The 15,485-nt window shown below is 43.2% G+C and overlaps 1 long non-coding RNA gene across 7 annotated transcripts in view; it reads right to left on the bottom strand.

The window, feature by feature from the left end:
* Positions 1 to 15,485, bottom strand: part of LOC140607911 (uncharacterized) — a 66,944-nt gene that overhangs the window by 28,282 nt on the left and 23,177 nt on the right. For 3 of the 7 annotated variants that reach the window (XR_012009826.1, XR_012009831.1, XR_012009827.1), the window contains 2 exons: positions 7,177 to 7,294; positions 4,654 to 5,587 (listed from right to left, as the gene is read on the bottom strand). The exons of 1 other annotated variant lie outside the window; for it this stretch is intronic. This is a non-coding gene — a long non-coding RNA (uncharacterized lncRNA). 3 more of the 7 variants (XR_012009830.1, XR_012009829.1, XR_012009828.1) reach the window with 3 other exon arrangements.

Below are 15,485 nucleotides of genomic sequence, written 5' to 3'. Positions count from 1 at the left end.
GGAGCCTGCTTCTCCCTCTGCCTGTGTCTCTGCCTCTCTCTCTCTCTCTGTGTGACTATCATAAATAAATAAAAATTAAAAAAAAAAAGATTATTATGAAGGAATATTTGTCAAGGTAGCAGGCTATAACATATTTGACTTGGCACTTTGTTAGCTTGGCTCTAACTCTAAAGGATTTTAGTCCTGTGGACTGTGCCCATAAATGTATCGCTCAGATCTCTGCCTTCATCTTCATATGGCTTTTTTTTTCTTTTTTTTTTTTAATGTCTGCAAGGGTGAGCATAACAAAATACCACAGACTGGATGGCTTAAGCAACAGAAGTTTATTTTCTCACAGCTCCAGAGCTCCAGGTCCAAAGTCAAGGTGTTATCAGGGTTGGTTTCTGGCAAGACCTCTTTTCCTGGCTTGCAGATGGCCACCTTCTTGCTGTGTCCTCACGTGGCCTTTTCTCTGCATGCACCTGGAGAGAAAGGGAACTCTCCCGGGTCTCTTCTTCCTCTTTCAAGGATACCAGCCCTATTAGATTAGGGCCTCATCCTATGACCTCATTTTCACTGGGCCCTGAGGATAGGAATTTGACATATCTTTTGGGGAACACAGTTTAGCCCAGTGAATTTTAACAAAGGTTAATGTGATGTGGAATGACCCAGCTATCCTTCTGACCATCCGTGCGTGTGCTAGGCTGTGTGATTCAGTGATGTCTTAAAGAAACGGTCTACACTGATAGTGGCTTGTTGAGGGCCCTCAGGGTTGTACCTTTTAGCAGATATACCTGTACAGTGATCCGCGGGGGCTGAAGGGCTTGGTTTGTTCAGTGAGGAGTGAGATCAGGTTAGTCCACACCACAGACTTTTGCTGGGTAATTGCTTCTCTGGCTCTACCTTCTCTCCCATGATTGCACAGAATCATGGACAAAATTTGCGCTCACAGCCTGACTCCTGGGCTTGAGGCCTGGTTCTGCTAATACCTAAATGTATGGCCTTGGGCAACATATATACCAGCAGCTTTCAAACTGCAGCAGCAGAAGCCCCTGGAGGACTTGATATAACAGCCTGCTGGGTCCCACCCTCCAGAGCCTCTGATCTAGAAGGGCCTGAGGCTGACTCAGACATTTGCATTTTTAACAAGTTTGCCGGTGACGCCGGTAACACTAGCCTGGGGATTACACTTTGAGAACCATCATTATATGCCATTGCCTACCAAGGAAAATCTAGGCAACCAACAAACTTTAAAATCATTTTATTTCTTTTTTTAAAGATTTATTTATTTATTTTAGAGAGAAGGTACATGCGCGGACGAGTGTGGGGTGGGAGAGTAGAGGGGCAGAGGGAGAGAAAGAATCTTAAGCAGACTCCCCCCTGAGCACTGAGTCCAACACAAGGCTCCATCCCATGACCCTGAGATCATGACCTGAGCCAAAACCAAAAGTTGATGCTCAACCAACTGAGCCATCTAGGCACCCCGAATAAATGGAAAACATTTTAAATATACCAAAGTAGAGAAAACAGTAGAATGGATCCCTGTGTATTCACTCTGCTGCAGGGCCAGCTTCATGGGTGTGTAGGACCTGTGCACACAGGGCTCTGTGTTCAGAGGACCCCAGGTTTGGTTTAATGCTTTGCTATTGCTGTCTGGGAATTCTTCATAATTTCTATGAAGGAGGCCTGCATTTTCATTTTGCACTGGGCCCTGTAAATTATGTAGCTGATCCAGCCCCCTAGATTCAATTATGACCAATATTTTGCCAATCTTTTTTTTTTTTTAAGATTTTATTTATTTATTCATGAGAGACACAGAGAGAGAAGCAGAGACACAGGCAGAGGGAGAAGCAGGCTCCATGCAGGGAACTGGATGTGGGACTCGATCCAGGGTCTCCAGGATCATGTGCTGAGCAGAAGGCAGATGCTTAACCGCTGAGCCACCCAGGGATCCCATATTTTCCTGATCTTAATTAGCAAAATTTTATTGAAGACCAATGCAATGTGCCAACTACTGCACTAGGTAGTGAGGATCCTGGCTTTGGAGGGTCTGATGGTCTAGTAGAGATAAAGCTGCTAGATGTAGCAAATAGAAATACAGGATACCCGGTTAAACAAGGCCTTAGTTTAAGTGTATGTATGCCCCAGATATAAGTTTTAGACTCCAAATTTTTCTGGTGGACACCCTATCAGTAAAGTCCAGGTACATGCACTTAATAATGTTCATTTATTTATTTATCCATAGTACTCATGTACTACTATCATTAGTTAATATCTTAAGGTGAGAATTATTTTAGTCTTGAGTGCCTGGGTGACTCACTGGTTAAATGCCTGACTCTTGATTCCAGCTCAGGTCATAATCTCAAGGTCTAGAGACTGAGTCCCACATCAGGCTCCGTGATCAGTGCTGAGTCTGCTTGAGATTCTCTCTTCCTCTCCCTCTGTCCCTCTGGCTCCCTGCATACGCACTCTCCTCCCACCCTCTCAAATAGCTAATAAATCTTTTTTTTAAGAAAGAGTCATTTTAGGGATGCCTGGGTGGCTCAGTGGTTGAGCATCTGCCTTTGGCTCAGGTCGGGATCCCATGTCTGGGATCCGGTCCCTCATCGAGCTCCCTGCAAGGAGCCTCTGCCTGTGTCTCTGCCTCTCTCTGTATGTCTCTCATGAATAAATAAATAATTTTTTTAAAAGAGTTATTTTAATCTTAAGAGAGGCAGTATGTTTATTGGTTAAGTGCCAGGAGTCTGGAGCCAGACTCAGCTGGTTTCAGGCCTCTCCTCCTTCTGTCCCCCACCTCTGTACACCATGGTGAACAACCATGATGGCTATTGCATCGGGGTGCTGTGGGGTTCCCACACCACTGCAGAGTGCTGATGAGGGTGGGATACACGGTGATTATTCAGGAAGCCACTGCGGCATCTCAAGATCCTAGGAGAATTGATAATAAATGATAACAGGTAGGATACATTAGTATAAACAGTTACAGCTCCAGCCCACTGTCATCATTCGAAGTATGATCATTCAGACAACTCTCTTTCTCTCAGTTGTATGAATTGTGCATATTATTGTTTTAACTATAGTAAAATGCACAAGACATAAAATGTACTATTGTAACTATTCTTAAAGATTTTATTTGTTTGTTTATTTATTTGAGAGAGAGTGAGTTGCTCCATGAGTGAGCAGGGCGGGAGGGGGAGCAGAGGGAGAGGGACAAGCAGACTCCCCGTGGACCCTTGGGCCTTGGGGCTCAATCTCACATCCCTGAGATCATGACCTGAGCCAAAATCAAGAGTTGGATGCTCAACTGACTGAGCTGCCTGGGCATCCCGATTATAACTGTTTTTAAGCATATGGTTCAGTAGGAAGTATATTTACATTGTTACAGCCCATCTCCAAGACTTAGTTAGCTTCCCAAACTGAAACTCTTGTACCCATTAGATGATAGCTCCCCATTCTTCCTCCCTCCACACCCCAGCCCTTGGCAACCCCCATTCTACTTTCTGTCTCTATGAGCTGGACTACTTTAGATCTCTTGTGTGAGTAGAATCATAACATTATTGGTCTTTTTGTGACTGGCTTATTTCACTGAACATAACGTCCTCAAGTTTCATCCATGTTGTAGCAGGTGACAGGATGGCCTTCTTTTTCAAGGTTGAATAATGCTCCACTATAGGGATGGGCCACATTGTGTTTATCCATTCATCTGTCAGTGGGTACCTGGGTTGCTTCTACTTGTTGAGTACCATGAATAACGCTGCTATGATCATGAGTACATGTACATTATTTATAACCAGTGTATCCACAAGTAGCAACAACCTTAGCCACCGTCATTTAGTTATTTGTGTAGCTCAGGCTTGTACAGCCAGAAACTGTAAGAAAAACACCTAAACCCTGGGACACAGCATCTGATATCCACATTTCCTGAAATCCATCCAGTGCCTGCATACAATAAATATTTTGGTGAACAAATAGGTCTGAAAAAAAGGTGAATTTATACCTCCCCTAAGGAGATGTTTTGAGGATCAAATAGGATAATGCACTCTGGAAATGGTAAAGGTGTCTTTATAAAAATATAGGTGTTGCTATTAGTTATTAGCATAGCTTCTTCTGGCCTAGATTTCCTTCCGTTCTTCTGCTGTCTCTGTCTCTACCATCTGTAGGGAAGGGAAAAACACCCCTGTTGCCCACAATTCCCTCTTTCTCAGATTTTCTTCATTTTGGTATTTTGTGAATCTTCAATTTCCTGCCTGCTTGTCTTGTGGGATCAAAGAGGCCAGTCCAATCCCAATGGGCCATGTATGATTTCTGCACTTTTCCCACGGCCAGGCTCAGGGCTACTGCCCAGCTCTCCCTAATAACTGCTGAACTAGGGGCTCCCCCAAGAAGCTAAAAACACAAGAAGCCTATCTTCCAGGAGGTGGAGGGGGAAGTTGTGAGCGGCTACCTATGAATTATTAATGTACCCCATTTGCTACAAGGTTTCAGGACTAATTAATTATCCCCTTACAAAGAGTCTGCTCATCTTTCTGCAGCGGCCTTTAGGCTGGCTTCTTGAGGCCCCTGGGTGCACAGGTTTCAAGAGCTGTGCATGTGGTGCTGGGCTGGAGCAGGTGCCCCCCTGGCTTTGACTCCGAGGGTGGGAGGCCGAGAGGTTCTGTGACCCTGGCTGGAAAGAGAGAATGTTAATGACTTGCTCCAGGTGAGTTATCACAGTTGTTGGGGTACCTGGTGATAGAAAAATCAGCCAAGGGGCACCTGGGTGGCTCAGAGATTGAGCATCTGCTTTTGGCTCAGGTCGTGATCCCAGGGTTCCAGGTTCGAGTCCTGCATCAGGATCCCTGCAGAGCCTGCCTCTCCTTCTGCCTGTGTCTCTGCTCCTCTCTCTGTGTCTCTCATGAATAAATAAAATCATGAAAGATAAAGAAAATCAGCCAAGAACATTCACCATTGCCTTATTATTCATGCTCATTATATACATCGAATGGCAGGATGGGGGTCCACCTCCTTCCTCCTCAGCAACCCCACCACCACCTTTTAGCAGAGAGACTTAGGAGCTGTGGGGCTCAGTTCTCTTATCACATGTGGCCACTGGAATAAAGTAGGGGGAAAGATCTTCATGTGAGAAGATCCAGTCCAGCGGGAGCCTGTGGCAGCTGGGATCAAAGTTCACATCACTTTTTCTCGTGCTGCCTGGGCTTCCGGCCACACTGCAGAAGATCCTTGGGAAAGTGAACATGATATTTTCTCATTCTGAAGCCTCTTGCTTTTCCCTAATGCATTTCCTCATGATGCCACATTTTATTTTTTTTTTTTAAGATTTTATTGATTTATTCATAGGAGACACAGAGAGAGAGGCAGAGACATAGGCAGAGGAAGAAGCAGGCTCCCTTCAGGGAACCTGATGTGGGACTTGATCCCAGGACCCCGGGATCATGACCTGAGCCGAAGGCAGATGTTCAACCACTGAGCCACCCGTGTCCTGATGTCACATTTAAAAATCCTTTCTTCCTGTCCCTTTTCTTGTCACTCCATTATTCTTCACCCTTGTTTCTTTAATCAGAGGTTGCTCTGAGAGTTGAGTATTAGTTCTGGTGGCTGTGTCCTAAAGCTTTTGGATAAAAGAGACCACACCACACGTCAGATATGTTAAAATTCCTTCGTCCATATTGCAGCCATTAAAAAAACCCAACTCACTAGTCCTAAGGAGTCCTGGAGAATTAACTAATTGTTTCAAAACCTAGTAGGAGGAAAGAATGACTCCTTTGGTTTGCCTTTCCAACCTGACCTGTATTCCTCTAGACATTTCTCATTCTAGAACATTTCGGCTTCTACAAATAAAGAAGGAATGATAGAACTGGAATATCTGTAAATATTTCAGTGTGTATGTCTAAAAGATGAAAGCTTGCTTTCAATACATAACCATGATTTAATTACTGCCTCTAAAAATACCCAGTGTCCAAGTGTTTGCAAATGAAATAAGGAATTTAAGCAAGAATCATCTATGAGTACAAACCACATAAAAAGAGACAACCAGATATTATCTGCCTCCTGTTGGAAGTTCACAATATCTACAAATAAAGTATTCCTTTAAAAAAATGGAACTCAACTGGATCAAGTCTTTAAATCTAACTACCAGTTACAGGATATATTGGCGTCAGAGGAACATATTTATACCACAAGGATGTTGTCAGCAAAATCCAGGATGTGGAAAACTATATAAGGCAAATGACCTGATTCCTTCAACAACAAAAAAATTGCAAAGGTAAAAACAACAACACAGGAAAACCTATACACTAAAGGAGATTTAAGAGACGTTGACAAAATGTGATGGGCAGACCTTGTTTGGACCGTGCTTCAAACAAACCAAATGTAGAAGCATTAATGAGACAACTGGGGAAATTTGGACATGAATATGATTAGTGAAAGTAGTGGTACTGTGATCATATCTAAAAATAGTCACACACGCATGCACTGCAGGCTGAAACATTTATGGATGAAATGATATGATATCTAGAATTCACTTTGAAACAATGCCTGATTGTGTGGATTGGTGGGTGTTGGGTGGGGGGTGTGGGTTATAAATGAAGCAAGATTGGTCAAGAGTTGGAAATGCTGAAGTCGGCCAATGGAAGTTCATTATAGTATTGTCTCTACTTCTGCGTGGCTGAAATCTTCCATAATGAAAGGTAGACTGAATGCTCAATGAGTGAATGCACGAGTAAACTAGCCCTCTGCTGCTCCTCACTCCAGAAGGGACAACATCCGAGAATGATTCCCCTGCTTCCCTGTTCAGAGTCAACCCAACCCCAATGGTTTGCTCCTCCCCTACAACCTCTGCCATACCATGGAGTGCGTGAGGCAGCAAAGACCTGCCCTCTATTTTTCCATTCTCCTAAGTCACTTAGAACAAGGACCTGTATTGATTCGAATCACACCAACCTTTAAAAGCAATTCATCATAGGGGCACCTGAGTGGCTCAGTCGGTTAAGCGTCTGTCTTCAGCTCAGGCTGTGATCCCTGGGTCCTGGGATCGAGTTCTGCATCGGGCTCCCTGCTCAGCCAGGAGTCTCCTTCTCCCTTTCCTTTTGCCTGCCTCTCTCCTTGCTTGTACCCTCTCTCTCTTTCTCCAATAATGAATACAATCTTTAAAAGAAAATAGAAGCGGATCCCTGGGTGGCGCAGTGATTTGGCACCTGCCTTTGGCCCAGGGCGGGATCCTGGAGACCCGGGATCGAATCCCACGTCGGGCTCCCGGTGCATGGAGCCTGCTTCTCCCTCTGCCTGTGTCTCTGCCTCTCTCTCTCTCTCTCTGTGACTATCATAAATAAATAGAGAAAAAAAATTAAAAAGAAAATAAAAGCAATTCATTACATATTAACTGAAGCAGAATCAATGCACACATAAATATCATCTGGTTTTTAAATATTTAATCTTTTTCTCTCTGGGTCTTAAACACATCCAATGCTTTCAGCATGGCTCGCTTGAATATAGATACTGTGTGATATCTTGGGTGTTATTATTCAACATTTGTACGATCAACCTGCCTCAAAATTAGGTCAGCATTTATATTTCAGGGGTGGATTTTTATTCTTGCTTGTACTCTTCATGCTGTTGGCCTAGTTAGTCTTTAACGGTGCTTTCTCCTTCCACCTGGTCACGGGGCTCCTGTGAATTATTGGCACCAAAATCCTACCTGTGATTCTTCTGGCTTCCTTCCGAGGACACAACAGCTACTCCCAGAGTCTGCTCTCCCCTCATTTTACAATAACAAGGAGAAAAGCACATGTTTTGGGTCAGGAGAAAAGATTGTTAATTTTTAAAAGCAACCAAAACTTGAGAATTTTTTTTTTAATGGAAAGAATGCAAAAGTTCTTGCTTTGGGATCCTTTTTGATATTTCTTTGTTGTGCTGAGAAAAAAAAAAATAGAGCCCCAAATGCAATAAAACCACATAAAAGCATGGGATGGACAGAGTATAATCATTTCTTTTTAAATCAAAGTAAAGTAGCCAGTTCCTATCCTTTAAATTAAAAAGAAAAATGAACTCCCGGGTCCTTTCAAAGACTAATTTTATTTTAAAAGCAGCATTCATTGCTTTAATAAAAACATGCATTAGTTTAATACTTTCCATATTCTAATTTAAGAAACGTTCATGGGAAATGTTAAAATATTCCACTGTGTTTGAAGTGGGAGTAGAGGCTGAAAAAAAATAGAGATAACTTTTTAAAAACAGTTTTGCTTCTAATTATATATTTCTCGGTTTTAATTTTTCTTCCTTCTGCATTTTCCTCACTATGGGCAATTCATGGTTTTCATACTAATAAGTGCCCAGAATCCACTAATTTTAACATCTTGGGAATTGTATGTCATGACTCACCACTAATTATATCTTTGCTATGAATGAGTGCCATTGCCATGCTACATCCCCCAATTCCCGAACATTCTATCAGCAACGTTTGAGCTTCTGCCGAGCAAACAAGGGATGACTGTCCCTTAGAGCAAAGAGCACCCTGTTTTGTTTTTAAGGGGGATAAGTTGAAATGTTAGAACCTATAGGTTACTGTTTGGCAAATATTTCTCCCAAGCATTTTAAAAAATAACATTTTTACTGAAGACCATGTAGATCAACTAAGCCTAAGTCCTGGAGAATTGCATCCTGTCTCCTTTTTTTTTTTTTTTTTTTTGAAGTTGACTCTGGATTGATAAGTAAGGTGATGCTGTTATTAACTTCTGCAGGCAATTAACATCAGCTACCGTGCTGTAGGTGGAGAAACATCAGGCTTGCGATAAGGAGATTTTAGAGAAGTTAAAATAAGGTGACCAGGGGCACCTGGGTGGCTCAGTGGTTGAGCATCTGCCTTCAGCTCAAGTCATGATCCTGGAGTCCTGAGATCGATTCCCACATCAGGCTTCCCTTAAGGAGCGTGCTTCACCAAAAAAAAAAAAAAAAAAAAGGAGCGTGCTTCACCTTCTGCCTGTGTCTCTGCCTCTCTCTGTGTCTCTCATAAATAAGTAAAATCACAAAAAAATAATAATAATAAAATAAAATAAGGTGACCTGAAGCCTGGGTTATACAGTGGCAGTGCATTGACTTAGGGGGTCTCTAGGGGAATATCACACCCAGGATGTGGCCCCTGACTCTCCTAGTGGTGTAATGTGAGATGAACATGAACATACAGGAGACATGTAGCAACTCTGCAGATGATACAAAGAGCAGAGGGATACATACAGTGAGAGAGGACGAACCGAGGAGTTTCAAATAATGACGACGACTCAGGACACCGATCCAAGGCTAACAGGTAGAAATTTAAGGAAGATCAATGTAAACTTAAAAAAAAATGTACCTGGGACTTGTTTTAATTAGGTATGATAAGACATACAGACACAGAAATGACCGTTATAAAGGAAGATATTTTTATTCTTCTCAATCTTTCTTAGAAACGGGGTATGGGGAGCCTGGGTGACTTAGTTGGTTAAGCGTCTGCCTTTGGCTCAGGTCATGATCTCAGGGTCCTGGGATTGAGCCCTGGATCTGGCTCTCTGCTCAGCCAGGAGCCTGCTTCTCCCTCTCCCTCTTCTCTCCCTGACTGTTCATGTTCTCTCTCAAATAAATAAAATCTTAAAAAAGAAAGAAAGAGAAAGAGAAAGAAAGAAAGAAAGAAAGAAAGAAAGAAAGAAAAAAGAAAGAGAGAAAGAAAGAAAGAAAAAAGAAAGAAAGAAAGAAAGAAAGAAAGAAAAAAAAAAGAAAGAAGAAAGAAAGAAAGAAAGAAAGAAAGAAAGAAAGAAAAAGAAAGAAAAAAGAAAGAAGAAAGAAAGGAAGAAGGAAGGAAGGAAGGAAGGAAGGAAGGAAGGAAGGAAGGAAGGAAGGAAGGAAGGGAGGAAGGAAGGAAGGAAGGAAGGAAGAAGGAAGAAGGAAGAAACAGAGGGCACGGCACACCACACAGAGCTCCATGGGGAAGCACCAGAGTCAGTTGGAGAAAATGTGAGCAAGAGCCCACCTGTTGTGATTTCCTTGGGAAAGACAAGGCAAGGCATGTTGGGCTGGTTTAGGATTTGCTAGTTTGCTAATCCCAGTGGGCTCTAGGGTATAGGAGATCCGTCCCTGATTGTCTGGTATATGGTTCTGGGGTGATTAAGACACGGGAATAGGGGCATAGAGAGGGAGAGCCCAAGAGAGGAAGTGGTTGAGGGTGTGGGCTCTGGATTGGTTGGCATTTAAAAGATGATCTTGCAGGCAAATTTTCTCTCTAGAAATTGGCTAGCTCAGGGAGGTGTTGTCCATCCAGGGTCAGCAAGGCCCCAGGATGTCAAAGCATCAGATATGGAAACAAGAAAATGTGGTTGTTACATAAATACAATGCATGAATCTCATGCTGAAGAAAGAATAGGAAGAGGCTTAATTCATGTGATAAACACTAGGGTTTGGTTTGGTTTTGTTCGATAATGGTTTAATGAATCAACAGGATGATATTTGCTCTTCATGTACCAACTTGTCATCACTTGGGTCCCTGCTCAAAATTCACCTCCTATTCAAAACTCCCCTGGGTTACTTAGTCAGTTAAACATCTTACTCTTGCTTTTGGCTCAGGTCATGATCTCAGGGTCATGGGATGGAGCCTGTGTTGGGCTTTGCTCTCAGTGGGGAGTCTGCTTGACATTCTCTCTCTCCCTTTCCTTCTCCCTCTGCCTCTCCCCACCAAAATAAATAATTTTTTTTTTTTTAAAGTCACCTCCTAGGGGCACCTGGGTGGCTCAGTGGTTTAGCGTCTGCCTTTAGCTCAGATTGTGATCCCAGGGTTCTGGGATCGAGGTCCCATATCAGGATCCCTGCAGGGAGTCTGCTTCTCCCTCTGCCTATGTCTCTGCCTCTCTCTGTCTCTCATGAATGAATAAATAAGAGCTTTAATAAATAAAAAAATAAAATTAAAATGTCGCCTCCTCAGAGAGGTCCTCCCTGACCACCCTGACCAATACCTGTCCCCATTCCCAGCCACTCCCTATGACATTTCACTGTTTCATGTCCTCCTGGCACTTCTTTATCTGAAATTATCTGAGGCATTTACCTGTCTGCTGTTATAAACATCTGCCCCCCCTGCTAGAATGTAAGCTATTATTTACCTCTTTATACCTAGTATCTAGCACATCACTGGTACACTGTACGAGCTCAATAAATATTTGCCAAGTGGACAAATGCAGAGCTAAAATAAAGGTAAAGATAAAGCCCTGTCCTTCTATGTTGGCGGCTAGGGTTTAGCTCCAGCTGAGGTCTGGTTCTCTGGGAGGGCCTTGCTTTCAGCAGCAGCCAGATGGGGAAGGAAAGCCTCCAGTGAAAAACAGAGTGCATAGGAGGACTGTGGCTTCCTCAACCCTAATAATCTAAAGAAGACTTTGATCAAAGGCCAGACCTGGACAGCACTCTTAGGCTTAGCCCTTGACCAGCCCAATTTTGGCTGGTTATACCGCAGTCCACTTATGACCTGCTGGGTATACATGGAGATCAGCTCCTCTGGCTTGCTTATAATGTTGGTCCCATCTGTGACGGTTGCTTATTTGTGTCAACTTGACTAGGCTATAGTTATTCAACCTACGCTAGGTTAGTCAACTAACTACTGACCTAGGTGTTGCCATGAAAGCATTTTGTAGATTTCATCAGCATCTCTAATCGGCTGATTTAGAGTAACAGAGATTACCCTCGATAATCTGGGTGGACCTCAACCAATCAGTTGAAGGTCTTAACAAAGATCAGAATTTCCCCAAGGAGGAAAAAATTCTGTCTCAGGATTGCAGCATCAGCTCCAGCGGGAGAATTTCCAGCCTGCTTGCCTGCCCTACAAATTCTGCTCTTGTCATTCCCTACAATCGCATAAGCCAGTTCCTTGAAACAAATTTCTTAACACACATACATGTCCTGTTTCTTTGAAGAACCCTGACTGATATGCTGCCCTGGCTTTTGAGGGGCATATGCTCCAGGATGCTTTTGTTCTGGACCCTGCCTTCAGACAAACTGTCCTTCTCATTCTTGATTAAATCCTGTGCATTAATGTGGGGTCTCAGCCTAATGGGCACATCTTGGGGCAGGTCCTCCCTGACCACCTATGCCACATTCAGCTCCACTTCGTGAGGTGAACAACTTCATTCCCACGGTAGGAGAGATCCAGTCTATCTTACCTTCACCCTCCCAAACACCTAGCTCCCGGCAGCGCTAGCAAGTGGTAGGTGCTCATAAGTATTCGTTGAATGCATACAGGGTTGCAAGTTTACGCACACCCTTCAGATGTACAAAATGCAGCTTCTTTAATTCACTAACCAAGCTGATCTCCCTGTGAGCACTCCACTCTGCTGAGTAGTAAAAGGGAAAATATTAAACTCTACTTCACTGTGTCATCCTCTTCTCGTTTAAATAGTCTCTTTCAGGGGGAAAAATTAATATATATGAAATAACAAGTGTTTCTAGGGGCAAGAGCATAATCAAAGTACTTCCCCTTTTCCTATAACTCAGCACTAAAGTTTTTTGTGGCTCTATAATTTCTGGCTACTTTGTCTTCACTGGGCATTAGAAATGTTATTTCTTTTTTTTTTAATAATAAATTTATTTTTAAAAAATAAATTTATTTTTTATTGGTGTTCAATTTACCAACATACAGAATAACACCCAGTGCTCATCCCGTCAAGTGCCCCCCTCAGTGCCCGTCACCCATTCACCCCCACCCCCCGCCTTCCTCCCCTTCCACCACCCCTAGTTCGTTTCCCAGAGTTAGGAGTCTTCATGTTCTGTCTCCCTTTCTGACATTTCCCACACATTTCTTCTCCCTTCCCTTATATTCCCTTTCACTATTATTTAAAAAGATCCAAACAAAATTATTTGGAAGCCACCTCTAACCTTGTACACTGACTTCAAAAGACACTCTTTGGTTTATTTGGTTTTCAGTTCCCATAAAATTCATATGGTTTTCAGTTATGTTTTTCTAATACATCTAATACAGAAACATGAAAATTCTGCTTATGTTCTTTGTTTAACATTTTTAAAATTCTGATTAAATTTTAAGGTTTCCTAGGGAAAGTGCTCTAAACAACTGTGTTGACATAGAATGTTACATTTTAAAAGCACTAAAATTGAAGCTTCCATTGGGGATTTTTTATTTATTTAAAAAAAATTTTTTTAAAGATTTTATTTATTTGTTCATGAGATACAGAGAGAGAGAGAGGCAGAGACACAGGCAGAGGGAGAAGCAGGCTCCATGCAGGAAGCCCGACGTGGGACTCGATCCCGGGACTCCAGGATCACTCCCTGGACCGAAGGCAGATGCTCAACTGCTGAGCCACCCAGGCGCCCACCCCCCCTTTTTTTAATTGGGGATTTTTAAAATTAGGTTTTATAGATTTTTGATATGCTTCATAGAGACTATTTCTGTAAAAAGAAAGATATCTTTTATTGCTTTAATATGTATTTACTTAATTTATTCACTCATGAGAGACACAGAGAGAGAAGCAGAGGCACAGGCAGAGGGAGAAACAGGCTCCCTGCGGGGATCCTGATGTGGGACTCAATCCCGGGACTCCAGGATCATACCCTGGGCCAAAGGCAGATGCTTACCCACTGAGCCACCCAGGTGCCCTGAAAGGTTTCTTTTAAATTACTTGATTTCTTTTGGATAAATGCTTAGATTTTTCAACCATGTCACTTCAGTATTGGCCTCCTCCCTTTTCTTCCTGCCTTTATTATTTTTTTTAATTTATTTTTTATTGGTGTTCAATTTACTAACATACAGAATAACCCCCCGTGCCCGTCACCCATTCACTCCCACCCCCCGCCCTCCTCCCCTTCCACCACCCCTAGTTCGTTTCCCAGAGTTAGCAGTCTTTACGTTCTGTCTCCCTTTCTGATATTTCCCACACATTTCTTCTCCCTTCCCTTATATTCCCTTTCACTATTATTTATATTCCCCAAATGAATGAGAACATATAATGTTTGTCCTTCTCCGATTGACTCATTTCACTCAGCATAATACCCTCCAGTTCCAACCACGTTGAAGCAAATGGTGGGTATTTGTCATTTCTAATAGCTGAGTAATATTCCATTGTATACATAAACCACATCTTCTTTATCCATTCATCTTTCGTTGGACACCGAGGCTCCTTCCACAGTTTGGCTATCGTGGCCATTGCTGCTATAAACATCGGGGTGCAGGTGTCCCGGCGTTTCATTGCATCTGTATCTTTGGGGTAAATCCCCAGCAGTGCAATTGCTGGGTCGTAGGGCAGGTATATTTTTAACTGTTTGAGGAACCTCCACACAGTTTTCCAGAGTGGCTGCACCAGTTCACATTCCCACCAACAGTGTAAGAGGGTTCCCTTTTCTCCTCTCCAACATTTGTTGTTTCCCGTCTTGTTAATTTTCCCCATTCTCACTGGTGTGAGGTGGTATCTCATTGTGGTTTTGATTTGTATTTCCCTGATGGCAAGTGATGCAGAGCATTTTCTCATGTGCATGTTGGCCATGTCTATGTCTTCCTCTGTGAGATTTCTCTTCATGTCTTTTGCCCATTTCATGATTGGATTGTTTGTTTCTTTGGTGTTGAGTTTAAGAAGTTCTTTATAGATCTTGGAAACTAGCCCTTTATCTGATACGTCATTTGCACATATCTTCTCCCATTCTGTAGGTTGTCTTTGAGTTTTGTTGACTGTATCCTTTGCTGTGCAAAAGCTTCTTATCTTGATGAAGTCCCAATAGTTCTTCCTGCCTTTAATGTCATCTGGGGTCGAAGTGGTGTCTTAGCTCGGGTGTCATAACAGAGTACCGAAGATAGGGAGGGGGACTTCACAGCCATTCACCTTCTCACAGTTCTGGAGGCCACAAGTCCAAGATCAGGGTGTTGGCACACTCAGGCTCTGGTGAGAGCCCTCTTCCTGGCTTAGAGACCGCCACCTTCTTGCTGTGTCCTCACACGGGGGCCAGTCGAGGTAGAGAGAGCTCTAACTCTTCTTGTAAGGACACTTATCCTATTGTGAGGGCCCTGTGCTCAGGTCCTCTTCCAAATCTAATTATGTCCCACAGACCCTACCTCCAAATACCATCGCGTTGGGGGGCAGGACTTCAACATATGGATCTGGGGGAGGGGGCGGAATTCGGTCCATAGCAAGCATTTTAGCTGACCTCATGGTGGCAGGATGGGCAAGGGACCCCAGAATTATGCTCGTTCCTCTAGATGTGTGCTGTTTCCTGCTGTGATCTTCTAGCATTTTCTAGTCCCTTTGCCGGTAAACTGCTGAAATGTGACTGGCCCCATCTGGCCTTCTGGGATGACACATTGGCACCTGGCCCTGGACCCTGGCAGGTGGCTGTCTCATTTGGTTCTTCCTGGGCCTCTACTGGCCCACAGAGTCTCTGAAGCTCCCCCTTCCCACAGGCCCCAAACACCTAGGGACCTCTTGCAAGCATGTGTGGGCCTGTTTACAGGGTGAGCCCTTGGTAGGCATCTGGGAACCTAAATTTCTGGAAGGTTCCCA

Source organism: Canis lupus, chromosome 17, assembly GCF_048164855.1.
Source record: "Canis lupus baileyi chromosome 17, mCanLup2.hap1, whole genome shotgun sequence".
NCBI lineage: Eukaryota > Metazoa > Chordata > Mammalia > Carnivora > Canidae > Canis > Canis lupus.
The sequence above is the reverse complement of the archived record's forward strand: the minus strand, read 5'-3'. Positions and strand labels throughout refer to the sequence as shown.